General features: G+C 42.9%; 1 long non-coding RNA gene across 3 annotated transcripts in view; it reads left to right on the top strand.

Annotated features, from left to right (window-relative positions):
* Nucleotides 1–16,219, top strand: part of LOC125879475 (uncharacterized) — a 73,687-nt gene that overhangs the window by 43,094 nt on the left and 14,374 nt on the right. The window lies entirely within an intron of this gene.

Here is a 16,219-nt window from a genome sequence, read left to right as displayed (position 1 = left end):
GAGGGACAACTACGCAGGTTGATTTTAGCGCTGCTCATCGTGGACTATATTGCTGTCATTGTTCATTTTAGTCAAACCATACAGTTTGAAAACGAGGCGCGGCTCCAACTAGAAAACAATGTTTTGATGCATTGGATGTGCTGAATGTGCATATTAAGGCAGTACAGGAGGAGGTGCACATTAATAATCCTCCAGGACTGTAACATGCTCATGTTTAACCCAAACAATGTGTCATGTGACTGCAGTTGCTTCAGATCCAGGTTGGAACACTGAGACCACCTCTTCAAGAAGGTCTCAGTCTGGTTGTTTTGGTGCACACCTGAGTGTGATTGCTGTGTTCACACCTGCCCAAACAAACCGTACTGAGGGGGCAAACGAACTTGAGTTCGATTGAACCAAACCAAACAGGGCAGGTGTGAACGCGCCCTTAAACTATAAACTCAAAAGAAGTGTGCCAAAAAGTGAGAGGACGTCTTTGCAAACATTCACATATAGTGAATCTGTTTTGCACCGAGTGATAACATCATATCACTCTCACTCTCTCTCTCTCGGACACACTGATCAGATGGACTCAGCATTTGAATCACAAGGACGGGGTGTGTGTGCATCCACACACAAAGCTCTATTCATGGCTTGAGCACGCACATCAGAGGGCAGGAAAGGCCCGGCTCCATAAACAAAGAGGCCAAACAGATCACACTGGCATCTTCTCAGTGCGTGTGCGTGAGCGTGCACTCAAACACACACAAGTGTGTGAGGCGTGGGGGTTATCATATCAGCAGCAGCTGCGCAGAAAACACACACACACAGCAGTCAAAGCAGAAGCAGCTCATACCTCATTTCTCTCCCAGTTAAATTACACGAGTGTCTTTCCAATACGGGTGCAGCTCAGCTGTGTGTCTGTAAGTGAGCGATGGGTGTGAGAGTAGTGGTTGAGTCCTCTGCCTCCTCTGCAACCCGCACATCATTTATGCAAAGGAAGACTAATCTGGATCAGAGCTCTGTTTGCACACATTACACCGAGTTAAAGACCAGACTTCACTCACAGGACTTAAGTTCAGCAGATGTCTTTGAGCCAAACGTTGAATCCTAACCAGCTGTCTGAGTCACACCCTGACCTTTAATGTACAAAATTTATTTTATCATTTTATTAATATTCAGTGTTTGAATGGCTTGTTATAGAGGCAGTGTGTAGGATTTAGTGGTATCCAGCTGTGAGGATTACAGATTGCAACCAGCTGAAACTTCTCCCATGTCAAAAGGGTTAACAACCGGTTAGAATTCCTTCAGTTTTCATTGTTCAGGAGGTTTTTACCAGGAGCCAAATTATCCTCAGAGGTCTCTTCCTCTCCAAAACAAACAAACCAGGTGATTTGAACCTGTAGAACCACAGAATAAGTAACCCAGTCTCAGTCTGAACTTGTCAAAATCTGGCGCTTGGGAAGTGACTTGCAGCATCAGATACTGACAAAAAAGCTGTCCTTTAACATCAGCATGATACGCGGCCGGTCAGTGTTATAGTTTAATGGCACTCAGCCGCATCAGGGGGAATCAGGCAGGACAAGAATGAAAGTTAAGGCAGCAACACATTCTCACTCTAACCTCGTCATATATTGACGTTTTATTGTCATGGACTTTTAACGTCCACATACAACGTGCAAGGTACCCTGGGTATGTTGCTTGTTGACGTTCTGGGACGCCGTGTCAAGTTCAGCCTGTTACATACGTTGTCTTCTTTCAAAATAAACACACTACGTCAGTACAGCACCACGAATCAACGTTTTTTTTTCCTCCAGTGCGAACACTGCTCTCCTGGGTAAAAGTCGGTGTTGGTTTGACCCGTCCTCCACCACTCCCAACTGCCCTACTTGGACTTTTCCCACCTTAACTTTCGTTCTTGTCCCGCTGCGTTTCCCCCTGACGCTGCAAAGAGTTGTTAAACTATAACAGAATGGCCGCATATCATGCCGATGTCTTTTTGCGTCAGTCTCTGACACTGCAAGTCACTGCCGAAGCGCTGGATTTCGATTTCGTGAGACTGGTTTGGTTTCACATTAAAAATCAGGTTTTTCCAATGTTGTTTGGCTTATAACAGAGGGGCTGCTAACTACATTGGCTAACGCAAAAATGTGCAAACCTGAATGGACCTATCTAGAGCCAGTGTTTGGTTTGTCTGTTCTGGGCTACTGTAGAAACATGGCGGTGCAACATGGTGATCTCCATAGACGAGGACCCGCTCCCTATGTAGATATAAACAGCTCATTCTAAGGTGAAGAAAACACAACGATTCTTATTTTGAGGTGATTAAAAACTAAAAAAAAAAAAAAAAAGACAAACTTATCATATTCCATTTCTGCCAATATACCTTTAACTTTACTCGTGTCTGATCAGAGCGTCATCTGTGTTATTGCCTCTCTGCTGTATCTCAATAGTTCAGATTGACAGGAAGATTAAGCAGAAGTAATTTGCCTCCTTCACATAAATAAATAATATTCATAAGTTATGCCTGTCACAACCAGTATGCATCAAAATAGTTCTTCAGTGTGTTTCATCCACCTCCCTGCATGCTGGTCGTTCTGCAAACAGAAAAGTAATCCGACCCTATAGATGTAATCTAATCAACTGTAATCCCTCCCTGTCTCTTCCTCTCCTGCAGTCACGGTAAATCCAATCTTCAGACAGAACATCTTCAAACAAATCACATTTCAATGTAATTTCAGCTCCAGAATCACGTAGCAATGAAATCACCAGACTTGTTCTGATACATTTCGGCCTGTTTGTGTGGTGCAATATTTATCCCTAATAGCCCGAGTTACAAAACTGAATTTTACAGAGACGTCTGAGCCGTTTCCTGCAGTGGAGCTGCAACAAGAATAACGACGTTAAAGGGAGAGTGTGGATATTTTGAAGTGGGGCTGTATGAGTTGCTTATGGACAGTCAGTAGATGTCAGTCGGCACGTCCGCAGTTTGGAGAAACAGGAGTACCACCATAGAAGATAGGCAATGTGGGCAGCAGCAAAATGTATTTTAACCACCTAAAAAAAATCAAAATCAGTTTAATCAGTGCACTATATTTAGAATATTTTCATCACTCTACCTTGCCGCAAATAGCCTTTTCCGACAGGGAGCTGAAGTCATTATATCTACATCTATGGTCTCTTAAAGTGCGGACACACCAAACTGACATCAAAGCCAACTGTTGCGTCGTCTACGTCGCCTCACGTCGCCCTTTGTCAGTTGCATTTGAACACACTACACGGACTACATCCGATGGCCAAGTGGCATGTACATTCTGCGCCTGCGTGAGAGAGAGTGGAGTGACAGAGTGGTGCATCCTGTCAGCTGAGGGGTTTCCTATCTGTGCAGCCGAGCACCGCAGCACCACCTGTAATAATCCACGGACTATTACATCCAGACGGTCCCGGTGTTTCCTCCACAGGCTCCACTTCACTCAGCTGCCCAATAAATCCACTGCTTCTTCTCACTTTAACCTGAATAACAAACCAGGGCTCGGTGCACCGGTTGGATCCAAACGGAGAGCTGGGGCTAGCTGGGAAGCTAGCGGAGGCTAACTGGCTGTGCGTACCTCCATCATGCTGCGGCTATTGTTCCGCTAGCTGCTCCCAGCTAGCCCCGGTTTGTTATTCAGGTTAAAGTGTGAAGAAGCAGGGGATCTGTGGGGCAGCTTGGTGAAGTGGAGCCTGAGGAGGAAGCACCGGTTAGCCCCAGTTTCACTACAGGCAGATTCACTCGCTATAGGGGTGAGGGAATAAAACCCAAACAGCCAATCAGAGTGATCTCTCTCACTGACTAGTTCCGCCGCTGTTTCAACATGCTCAATCAGCCGAAAAGCTGACGACACCGAAGGGCAGACGGTGCAGGACACACCGCAAAAACTAGGCCGACAGATGCTCACCGACGGCCCGACTTTGGTCGACAGACGACTGTCGGCTTGGTGTGTCAGGGCCTTTAGAATCCACCAGACTTCATTGACAAAAACAGTAATTTTAGCCCGCTGAACACAGGAGCTGCTGGTCTACCACTGCCTTTGATTGTTTGGCTTGTCATTGTTATTGTGTGGCTTTGGTGAATTCAAACTCACCCTTTAAAACACCAAAGTCACACAATAATACAAACAAACAAACAGATCGAGACCAGCAGCTCCTGTGTTCTGCAAAGTAAAATTACTGTTTTTGTCAATGAAGTCTGGCTTTAAAGAGAGCATCAGTAAGTTTCACTTAAAGTTCAGTTTCCCATAGGAAAAGAGCTGTTTTATGTCTTATGATAGCGTACACCTAAACTGATTTTTTTAGGTGGCTAAAATGTGTTTTGCTGCTGCCTCCATCCACAGCAGTACTTGCTTAGAAGAACGAGATAGTAGTGAGCTCGAGGACCATCTTTACCATATGATACTCAAGAAGAAGCGCAGATGTTCTTGAAGAAAGGGGTCAGCACATGGGAAGAAAAAAATGAACTTCAGGCAGCAACAGATGCATTTGAAATAAGTTCAACAGCCTTTATTTCAAAACATGGCTGCTTACATAAAAACAGCAACCAATTTTGACCCTAGGGTCGTCGTGAGGGTGCAAAAAAGGAGGACCTTAGGGTCAAAACATCTCTCTTCCTGTTCCATGCATGAAGTTCAGCACTTTGCTGAGCTTCTGTGTTGGCACTCCTGACTGCTTCTCCAAACTGGGGGTGTGCTGACCGCCCTCTACTGTATGTCACACACTGACTATGGATAAACACCTCACACACACCCACTTCAGAAAACTGATCAAATTCCTGTTTAGTATGTTGATCACCTTATTTAAAGAGGGATCTCTGAGAAAGAAATAAAAGTTTAATCCCTTTCAGGTCACACAAAGAGCTTTTATATGCCTGATTTTGCTTCCTGAATTTTTGTTTTGGGTTTTTTTTTCTTTTTAACTGCTGGCAGAGCTCCTGTGACACTGCCTTCAGGTCCTGTCAGAAATATCCAAACTCAGGTGGCATACGAAGAATAAAATGTAATATATTTTGTAAGATAGATTTAAGATATTTTTTGATCTTGATCAATCTTGATTGATGTTGGTGCCTTGGGTGCAAAGCTTTTTGCACCCAAGGCACACTAATGGCAAACTAAAATCTCAAGATACATCTGTGTTAATATCGGTCCACAGTAGCTTCTATAACGTGTGTTACCGCTTTTATCACGAGATAAGACAATAAAAATAGTAAAAAAATAAGACAGTTTCTTTTCTCTTGTCTTTCAGTGGTAGGTCGTCTTCGCTGGTGCTTTGTTGTAATTTGCTCTGTACAATAAGGCGATCCATTGTTCCACTCACGGCTTTCTCCTTTTAAATGTTATCACCCCTCACACTGGTTGCTAATCAGGGCTTTGATGTGTCACGCACTTATAATTCCTATGCATGAACAGTGACAAATAGATTCCCCATGACGTTTTTTTTTTTTTTTTTTTTAAATTCAGTTACTTAAATTGAATTTTTTAGCTAGAGTTTGCCTCTTTATTAGGAAATCGGTGTGCACGACATACTGATACAGTTAATTAAAAATTAATTCATATCTTTCTGTATAGACCCGGTTGAATATTGCAATATTAATGTGTGCTTATCACAAAATCCCACGGCACATCATTTGAAAACCACTGGCCTAGATGTACCTACTGTGAAATTCTTTTTGATTTAAAACAAAAATGCAACAAAAAATACTCTCGTATAGGTACTAAACAAGACCCAATAAGCTCTTATTTCTTACAACAAAGATTTTAAAAGCTGTGCATGGAAGTATACATTTATGAAGAACACTTCAAGGTGGCATGAGTGAAGAATAACCTGACACCTTTCATTTGAACAGCTTAAAACATTAATGTTTATTTATTTATTCATTTTATTGCGAGAAATGCGCTGGTTCTAAATCTGTAATGTTCATGTCGGGAAAATGGCTGCAGTAATTTTAATGATTATCAAAAAGAAAATAGAGCATTTAAAACATAAATAATATTAAAAAAGAAGTAGCTTGTTCATAACTCCTAAAACCACAACCTGTTTCAGTTTATGGACTGGACAAACAACATGGACACAGTCGGGCTGACTGTTTCCCTCTGTTTCCAGTCTGTATGCTAAACTATAATAACTCCCAGCTTCACATTGATCAGAGTGGTATTGATCTGCTCATCTAGGTCTTTGCAAAAAACAGCAAATAAGTGCTTTCACCCCAAAAAAGACACCAGAGCAGAATGACTGCTCCTAAAATGGAAAATGGAAGGAGTCCATTATTTAGGATTGACTGACAGAGTCCAGCATTGCAGCAGCGTCAATAAGCTTTTTCTGCAAAGTGCAAATCCCTCACATCATCTGGTGCCAACTGCAGCACAAATTAACTGAGAGGATTCAGTTAAATAATTGATTCAGGTTTGTTGTTGGATTAACGGACAGTCAACACTCGCAGATGCTCCACTGGGAGTTCATCTGCTGGTCAGGATGTCATCCTCATTACAGAAATCCTAATCACAATGAGCTGGGAGAAGTTTGTTCTCAACTTGGTCACATCCATTTTGGGTTATATCTCAGTATCTCTGTCAGTATGACTGACTGTGCTGACTGGGCTGGAAGAGGCACAGTTACTTTAAATTCCTGACTACAGTTAATGTCATAATCACCTTTATTTGTTCAGTAAATTAGTCATACTGGTCTGAGTTTGAGTGATCTGAATTGCCATTGACACTGACAGTAGCAGTAAAGTGCGGAGCTCCTCACTGGTGTCAGTTCAGCTGTGATATACAGAGGTGGAAATTAGAAATGAATTGTCACGTGTCAAGTTCTGCCTGTTACATACATTGTCTTCTTTCAAAATAAACACACTACGTCGGTACAACAAGGCAAATTTACGTTTTTTCCTCCAACAACTAACGCACATGGTTGAGTTTAGGCAACAAAAACACGTGGTTAGGTTTAGGAAAAAAGAACAGGATTTGGCTTTAGAATCTCACGGGACGCGAACACCGCTCTCTTGGGTGAAGGTGTTTGTTGGACCCCTTCCACCCCATTTGGACTTTCAGCACCTTAACTTTCCTTCTTGTCCTGCTGCGTTTCCCCCTGACGCCACCAAGCACCACTAAACTATAACGGCAGCTGGCCACGTATCATGCTGACCTTCAGAACAGCTTTTTTCGTCTGTGTCTGATGCTGCAAGTCACTGCCCTAGTGCCAGCCGGGGCTGAAATCATATGGCAAATACAGCGATTGTTTTTCACTTCTATTAACGTTGGGCATTTGGCCTTGGTGGAATAAATGCCACACATCTTAAACATAGCTGGTTTTAGAAATATGATGATTCCACATACCAATCTACATTCAAGAGTACCAGTAATCCTCTGAGGTAGCCTATCATGTAGTCGCTCAAACTTAACACAGAAACCAGTCATTATGTATTGCTCGGGGAAAGTGGTTTCTGGTACAGTTGTAAAAGCGTTTTTTTTCTCAAGCTAAGGTTTGGTTATGGAATCATTAATACACACATATCATGCAAACATTTTCATTTAAGTAGTACATAATAAATGCACAGCTGAGATGATGAAGCTTCAGCTAGGCACAATTGTGATGTAATTCTAATAGTTTGGGAAATATATCCAGACATATACAGTGGTTGCACTTGCAGATTTGCATATTAGACTAGACAACTGGCCTTGGCAGAGGTCTGCACTCTCCAAACATCCTTTTAGTTATGATTGTTTTAGGGGCTTTTATGGTCCTTTGATGTGGTTTACTGAGGAAGTGACATCCTCTGCATCACAGCTGAGCTGTCACCAGTGAGGAGCTCCACTGCTATATCTGGTAATTTGGCTGAGGTTCATACGTGAACCGAACATCTCTAATATGTTACTGCCTGGCTGAAAGCTTACTACCATAACCTCTTACACCAGTGGTTCCCAACTGGTGAGGAGCGGTCCAAAAATGGGTTGTGGGTCCATTCTGAATGGACCGCAAGTGACTCAGAAACGTATTAGGTTTGTAAAAACACACTTTAGTTTTGTGTACATTGAAGCACCATTTCCTGCTGTAGATTGAGTGACTGGTGGACAGCTACTTAACAGAGACAGCAAGCTAGCTCGACAATATGGCCAAACACAATTATGATGCTAAATGTATTTAACTGTGTGCACCTTCAACTAATGACTAAGGAGAAATCTGGACCCATGGCTGGACCAGTTGGGAAACACTGCCTTAAACAGTCATGACGAGATAAATCTGTTGCAGATAAAATGGCTGCATAGCTCTAACATAGTGTTTGTAAAGACCAACTTCTGCACTGGACTGAATGGAACAGCGTGAATAAGCAACAGACTGACGGATCGTAGAGAGCTGAATGTTGCAGCTGTGATGCGTTCACTCATGCGTGTACATGAAAACCTTTGAACTGAACATTCAAATCAGCAAAATGATTCCTCAAAACAATCCACAACAACCAAAATAATGTCAGCGTAGTATGATGTAGTGTATGTGTGTGTGGAGGTGCAGATGTATCTCCTCATTCTTCGACTATCTTTGCCACCAGATGGGCACCTCCAATGTTGCAAATGTAAAATCATTTGTGTTTTAAGGAGACGCTTTGACATGCCACACACACACACACACACTGTCCCTCGTTCCCTGATTATGCATTTCTTAACGAGATTTTGACCCTGATATGACATTAGCATGATTGCTGATTACAACACACACACACACACTCATAGAAACACACGCCCCTGGAGAGGGCTCGCCCCAGGAGTCGCACACTGCTGGTCAGAAAGAAGAGCGAGGGGAAGCTATCTTTGTTCCCAAGCCTAGCTTTGAAGACGGTTGCCATGGATACCAGCCTTCGAATCAGTCGGTTGATGAAGGGCGGGCGGTCTGCTGCAGCGAGCACACACACAAGCACACACTGACACACTGACACACTTGCTGCGCTCACAACAACACCTGCAGACGGCGCAGCACTGCAGCACTGCGTCAGAACACACAAAGCTGACCAATCGGCGCCCTCGACTAACACACACCTCTGAGCCGGAGCCAATCAGAGCGCCTCCTCCACCGCTGCATTATAATATCCACCAATCAGGGAACATCAGTCCAGATGTGTCTGGAGAATATGAGCCAACCAGCATCCAGGCCGCTGTGAGAAGATTTTTTATTGAAATGGAAAGTCCAAGATTTTTTTTTTTTGTGGGGGGGGGAGTCTGAGTCTGATTAATTTAATAGCCTTAATTTCCTCATTCTTTGTTTTTGGCTGCAGCTGCGGAGATGTTGTTGCAGCCTTTAGTCATGACTCACAGACGTAACTGAAGTGTAACAAAGACACATTTGAAAAAGAGAAAGACAATGAAGTGGAAACATCAGCGACGGAAGGAAGGATATGAAAAGAACAAGAGAGGAGGATTGAATGATGTGAATATGAGGAGGAGAGGGATGAAGAGCGCTGAGAGGGATCTGCGTCTCTCCCCTGACCTACATTCAGTCATACACAGTGTTGTATGATGATGTGTATGTGTGTCCAAATGTGTCCGCAGTGACCTTGGTCAACACGTTGGTTCAGCTTTAATCAGATTTACGCTGACATGTTCGAATAGGAGCTTTGGCAGGTTCAGTGTGACGATACGCAGCAGAATGATTATAAGAAACATGTCGCCTCTCCTGCATTAACCTACATTTCACTGTGAACATTGACCGATTAAATGGATGCAGTAGTTGGCATCCAGTGGCCGAGAGAGTCTGGATCAGAGCGTGTTGGAGTTGAGATGTTTCTGTACATGGAGGCATCAGCGTTCATGTCACAGTCTGTCCCATTTTGGCGCTCCAGGGAACAGAGGTGTGGACTCGAGTCAGACACGAAAGCAACTCTGGTGACTGTAGCATGGACTTGACAAAATCAAAAAAGGCTTGCAACTTGACACAGACTCTAAGACAGATTAATCGAGGCTTCACTTTGACTTGAGCCTTTGGACTTGAAAATACTTTGTTTCTCTTCTCGTGCACCGAGTTGAACTGCCAATCAGAGCGATTTCTCTCACCGACAGGTTCCAACGTTTCCAATACCAGTTCCACATGCTGAGTCAGCCAAAATTAAAAAAAAAAAAAAAAAGCAGACAAGGGCCAACGCTGTGGGACACACTGCAAAAACCAGGGTGATAGACGCTCACCAACGTCCAACTGTCGCGTCGATGTGTCAAGAAAAGGCAGATATTTCTACGGGCGATATCTCCAACACTCAGCAACTCACACCAAAACTAATCTAGACTGACAAATAGCACTACAGGTATGAGGAAAATATGTATTTGATTTTGGGGTGAACTGTCCCTAGTGGCTTATTATTAACTCAAGCAGGGCTCAACTCTCATGATTTTTTAGATTTAACAGCTGCAGCTAATTTTGATAGACGTGTCTGATCCTGAATGACAGGTCAGGGGTGTCAAGATAAAATCTTTACACAGCTTAAACCTGATAATAAGCTATTGCCTTACAGTAAGTGGTCAGCTTTAAAGGGCAAACTTTGCTCTCTTTCTCCTGGTCTCTGAGGAAACATGATCCTAACAAGCAGACAAAAAGAAAGATGGAAATGATCAATACAATCAATATACAGACCAGCTGTAATCAGGGATAAGTGATAAACAGTGTCAGATCATCTGCTCACCAGAGAAAAACACATTAGGGTCGGAGTTGTGATGGGACACTAAGAAATAATTTGGATTTCATGCTTTCTTGGAGACAGGTTTGTATCATCTGCCTGAAACAATGTCACATGATTTGCTTAAGTCTTTGCACTGAAGTCCTGAGTCAAGACAGACACGTCTCAAGTCCTAAACTATGAGTTTTAAGTCCAAAACAAGTCATAATCGCAACTGTAAAGCCATTTTAACAACAAAGTCATAACATATACTCCAGCTTCCTCCCACAATCCAAAGACTAGTAGACTAGATTAATTGGCGACTCTAAATTGGCCGTAGGTGTGAATGTGAGCGTGAATGTTTGTCTCTTTAGCCCCATTTCCACAGAGCAGTACGGTTCAGTTCAGTTCGGTACGCTTTTTTCCATTTCCACTGTGAAAAGTTGTGGATGGTACCAATGGAATCGTTCTGTGCCGTCCCCATGTTTGGTCCCCCCTCTGTTGGGGTACCTAGCACACAGATCTGGTCCTAAAAGGTGGAGCTGTGAACACTGCAGTCTGATTGGTCAGTAGAGGACGGTCACTCTGCTCAGGGCTGAGTTGTGTCTGGTTTTGAGGCTCATGTAACCACTGTTCATACTGTGGAGAGTTTTATTAGTAAACTGTAACTATAAAATGAAAGGATGTTTTGCTGCATCTCACAGCAGCTGGAGTCTGAGAAAAAATAACTTCATTCACTGGGCCGACTGCCGGCGACTTTTAAGGTGGAACGTTAACTTGTAATGTTACTCAATGCATGAGTTGACGACGTGAATCCATCAACACACCTTAAATTTCACTGTGACAACTTTTACCATCGCTTTAGTTTTAATTCCCTCTGTCTGGCATACACTTTTAGTAATGAGTGGATTTTTCAAGCATAAATATATATATATATATATATATATATATATATAAATTTTGACCGGGTTATGTGAACTGCATATATTCAAACGGTGCTTCTGGGACTTGATGGCACTTGGCAACAAAAAATACATTTCAAAAACTGATCAGCAATGTCTCTTTTCAGAAATCATGATCTGGTTACTCAAGATAATCTGCAGACCTTGTTGTGAGCAATTTCATGTAGGAACTATTTTCTTTCTACCAAACTACACCCACCAACTGTATCACTGCGCAGAAGGAAGCATTCATGTACTCATCAACCAGAGGACAGCGCAAGATGTAAACTTTAATGACGTCCTCCTCGGCTGAGCTGTAACATTAGCTAACTCAGTGGTGCTAGGTGAGCTAGCAGTCGATACACACTTCCTTCTGGCTCTAAAGCTAGAAGCTGCAGCCATTTCTAAGCCTCAGCTGTACTTTGTGTCTAGTGCTAGTTAGTAAATGTTAGCATGGTGCAACACACTTAACCAAGATGTTGATCGTGGCAACATTATACCTGCTGAACATTAGCACATTAGCATGTTGGTGTGTGTGGGTTCTTACAGGCACAGAACAACTTTTATAGGAAAATGACTCGAGGTCTTTTCTTCAAATGTGCAGTGAAACATTGTTAAAAGTGTGAAATGGCTGTGTGAGTAAGTACCCTTTGTGCGCTGGTGTCTCTTGCAATCACTGAGGAATGTGTGTGTGTGTTTGCACAAGAGTGTGTGTGCGCACAGCTGCAGCCCTACCAAGGGCCTCCTCTCCACCAACAAAGAGCTGGAGGCTGGAGCCACTGGGGAACACCACACACTCCCCTCCTCTCCTGCGGCTCCATTCTGCACACAGCGGTCAGGTCAAAGGGCAGCATGTATGTGTGTGTGTGTGTGTGTGTGTGTGTGTGTCTGCCCATGTGTGTGCTTTGGGGGGGCCTCCAGCTCCTCCACCCCCCTTATTGTCATGGTGACTGTGAAGCAGTCGAGCCAAGATCAGCAGAGCAACTTCATAGCTTCTCCCTCTGTTTAACACATTATGAAGTGTGTGTGTGTGTGTGTGTGTGTGTGTGTGTGTGTGTGTGTGCGCGGCAATAATGCCTGTAGCCGACAGAAAGATATAGGTCAGTCAAGAGAAACAGAGCAGTTTGGCTGGAGTGGGAATCCGCAGGGTGTGTGTTAATGTGTCAGAGTGTGTTTCTATGTGTTCATACGTTAGTGTCAATTATGTGTGTGTGTGTGTGTGTGTGTGTGTGTGTGTGTGTGTGATAGCATGACTTTCAGCTATGTGCACGACTGTCACATTATCTCATGTTCAGCTCCCCATCCCCCCACAGCAGACACACTGATTTCTGTGGCAGATGAAACGACACTCTTTCCTCTCAAGGTCACGAGAACGCATCACACTGCTTTGTGTGTGTGTATGTGTGTGTATGTGTGCGTGTGTGCGTGTGTGTGTGTGTATTTGAATTGATTGCGGGGGCTGATTGGCGCCTCCAGCACTGACTGCAGGGAAACTTGATCAGGATGCCACTAAAAATACTTCTTCCTGCCTCTCAGCGAGGGCCCGTGACATCACATCCTGTCCTCATGAATGAACACTGTTGCTGTGGTCAGTCGCCTGAATATCCCTCCTTCCTTTTTGTTTTTAATCACCTTGTGCAGCCTCTTTGATCTCTGAGGCAGCTGCAGAGTTTTATTATACCATCTCTCAATCTTAATAAAGAAACAGACTCGTGACGATCTGTAGAAAACGTGTTCAAACGGGTTGACTTAGTCACAGATAAATATTTTAAAGCTTTGGACACGTGTGGGCGGTGGAGAAAGCTTCAAGTACAACCTTATAAATTTGATGTGGCAAAGAGTGGCATGGTTACACATCGAGCTGCCACAGAGCAACATTAATTTAGAGTCATGGGTCTGGTCACCTGATAAATGTTTTTAGCTCTGCTTTGGTCTCCACCAACTCCTCGGGAAGTATCTGGCTCTTTAGCTCCTCAGTGCTTCTCTGTTTTCACCCAACCTGCTCTCACTGCCAGGGCGTCAAATACAGCAGCCTGGTCAGTGGCCCTCGACTTCTGACACAGATGCACTAGACTTTCTTTAACATCTGTACGAGACGTATTGGGCCCTCAGCTACTACTAGCTAGCCACTGGACGATTTTGATTAAACTTGGCAAAAGGGAGCAGTACGGGCCAAGGAAGATTCCATTACATTTTGGGGCAGATCCAAATCAACAACACATTCTCACTTCAACCTCGTCACATATCAGCGTGTGGTCATGGACTTTCCACGTCCAGATACAACGTGAAACGTACCCTGGGTGTGTTGGTTGTTGACATTCTGCCTGTCACATGTATTGTCGTCTTTCAAAATACACTTCAGTTTTCACAGGAAATTTAACGTTTACATACAGTCTCTTTCAAAATAAAAGCACTATGTCTAAAAAAGGACAGGGTTTGGTTTTTTAAATCTTACAGGATGTGAACACCGCTCTCCCGGTTGAAAGTTGATGATTACAGGACCCATCTAACACCCCTTTCACCGCCCTACTCAGATCTACTTCTTAACTTTCGTTCTTGTCCTGCTGTGTTTCCCCCAACGCTGCCAGGCACAGTTAAAGTATAACAGCGACCGGCCGCGTATCACGCCGATGTTAAAAAATGTCTTTTTTCGTCTGTGTCTGATGCTGCAAGTTACTGCCCAAGTGCCTGATTTTGACGACTTCGTAGTGAGATCAACATACTGGGTTAGATCAAACTTTATTGATCTCTAGGGACAGAATAAGAACTATTAATATGAATACAATTAAAATAAGAGATAAAAGAAATCAGGAAGACGACATTAAAAGGCTGTTTACAGTTGAGATCATAGGGTGAATACACAGATTATTTTTCACTTTTATTAACGTTGCCAGGTTGAGCATTTGGCCTTGGCGTAATAAAAGCCACACATCTTAAAATCCAGTAGATAGTAGTAAAGTTCAGTGGAGACAAAACATAGCTGGTTGTAGAAATACAATGACTCAACATCACAATCCAAGCTGATGGGCACCAATAATCCTCTGAGGTAGCCTATCAGGTACGTAGTTGCCTAACAACCCGATCTCACTCTGAAGTCGTCGAAAACCGTCGCTTGGTTAGCGACTTCCGGCCTCTGACAGCAACAAAAAATGCTGTCATTTTATGTCGGATGTGGCCGGTTGTCTATTGTTTAACAGCATCCGGCGTCAGGGGGAAACGTGGTGGGACAACAATGAAAGTTAAGGCGGTAGAAGTCTGAGTAAGGCTGACAAGGGGGAAGTGAATGGTCCAGCAACCACCGACTTTCATCTTGTGAGATTCTAAAGCCAAACCCTGTTATTTTTCCTAAATCCAACCACGTGCTTTTGTTGTTGAAGGAAAAAAACATCAGTTCATGGTGCTGTACCGACGTAGTGCGTTTATTTTGAAAGAGACTGTATGTAAACGGTGAATTTCCTGTGAAAACAGAAGTGTATTTTCAAAAGAGACAATACATGTAACAGGCTGAAGTTGACACGGCGTCCCAGAACGTCAACAACCAACACACCCTGAACCAAAGGACATCATAAGTCTGCATGGAAAGTCTATGACCAAATGTTGATACGTGACGGGTCGGGTTGGGTACCGTTCATTACTGAACCGATACGATACCGGAACCGGTATCTGGAATTCGGGACCGGTACCAAATGGTACCTTATTTCAGTACTTTTTTAAGTCTAAACTTCTCGGTTTCAACATTTTATTGAGAACATTTAGGAACAGTGCTGCACGTTAACTTTTGTCTGCACATTTTTTTTGTCGCCATTGTTGCTGAGTCTGAGGTGCAAGTCATGCGCTCTCGCTCCGCCTCCACCTCAGGTACTGAAATTTGACACCGATTCATTTTAAGTGAATCAGTACTCAGTAGCACCGACGTGAATCGGTACCAAGTACAAAAAGTACCGAGTTTCGGTACGCAACCCTAGTGACGGGGTCGGAGTGAGAATGTACTGGTCAAACACACACCAAACTTTTACCAGAGGACTGCTGTTTGTGTCCTATGTGAAACCAAAAGTCAACTTTGACTATTTTTAACCATATTACATAGTTACTGGTGTACGTCTTGTGACAAAGTTGTCACTCGACATAGTTTTTGATGTAACAAATCAAATTCAAAGCACGTTTATTTATGTAGCACATGTAAAAACAACCGCAGTTGACTAAAGAGCTGTACAAATTAAAAGAAAGACACACAAATACGTATAGAAATGAAATATATGTGTACACAAATATAAAACATTAATCATGATTACATAATTATTACATAAATAATTATTACAAAATTAATCATTTTTATTGTTATTTATACTTACAAAATATATCAATGATTATAGTTCTCATATCATGGCTGTTAGAGCTGCACAACTGGATGATGTTCACACAAATATCTGCATAAAACACATCATATTGTCTCATTTATCTTAATGTACACACTGTAAACAGCTCTTTAATGTCGTCCTCCTGATTTCTTTTATCTCTTGTTTTAATTGTATTCATATTAATAGTTCTTATTCTGTCCCTGGAGATCAGTAAAGTTTGATCTAACCCAGTATGTTGAATTAGTTACAGTCCTGCTGCCTCATGGAGTCTAAAG

This window comes from Epinephelus fuscoguttatus, linkage group LG19 (assembly GCF_011397635.1).
Source record: "Epinephelus fuscoguttatus linkage group LG19, E.fuscoguttatus.final_Chr_v1".
Taxonomy (NCBI): Eukaryota; Metazoa; Chordata; class Actinopteri; order Perciformes; family Serranidae; genus Epinephelus; species Epinephelus fuscoguttatus.
Note: the sequence above shows the minus strand (reverse complement) of the source record. Positions and strands in the feature narration are given on the sequence as shown.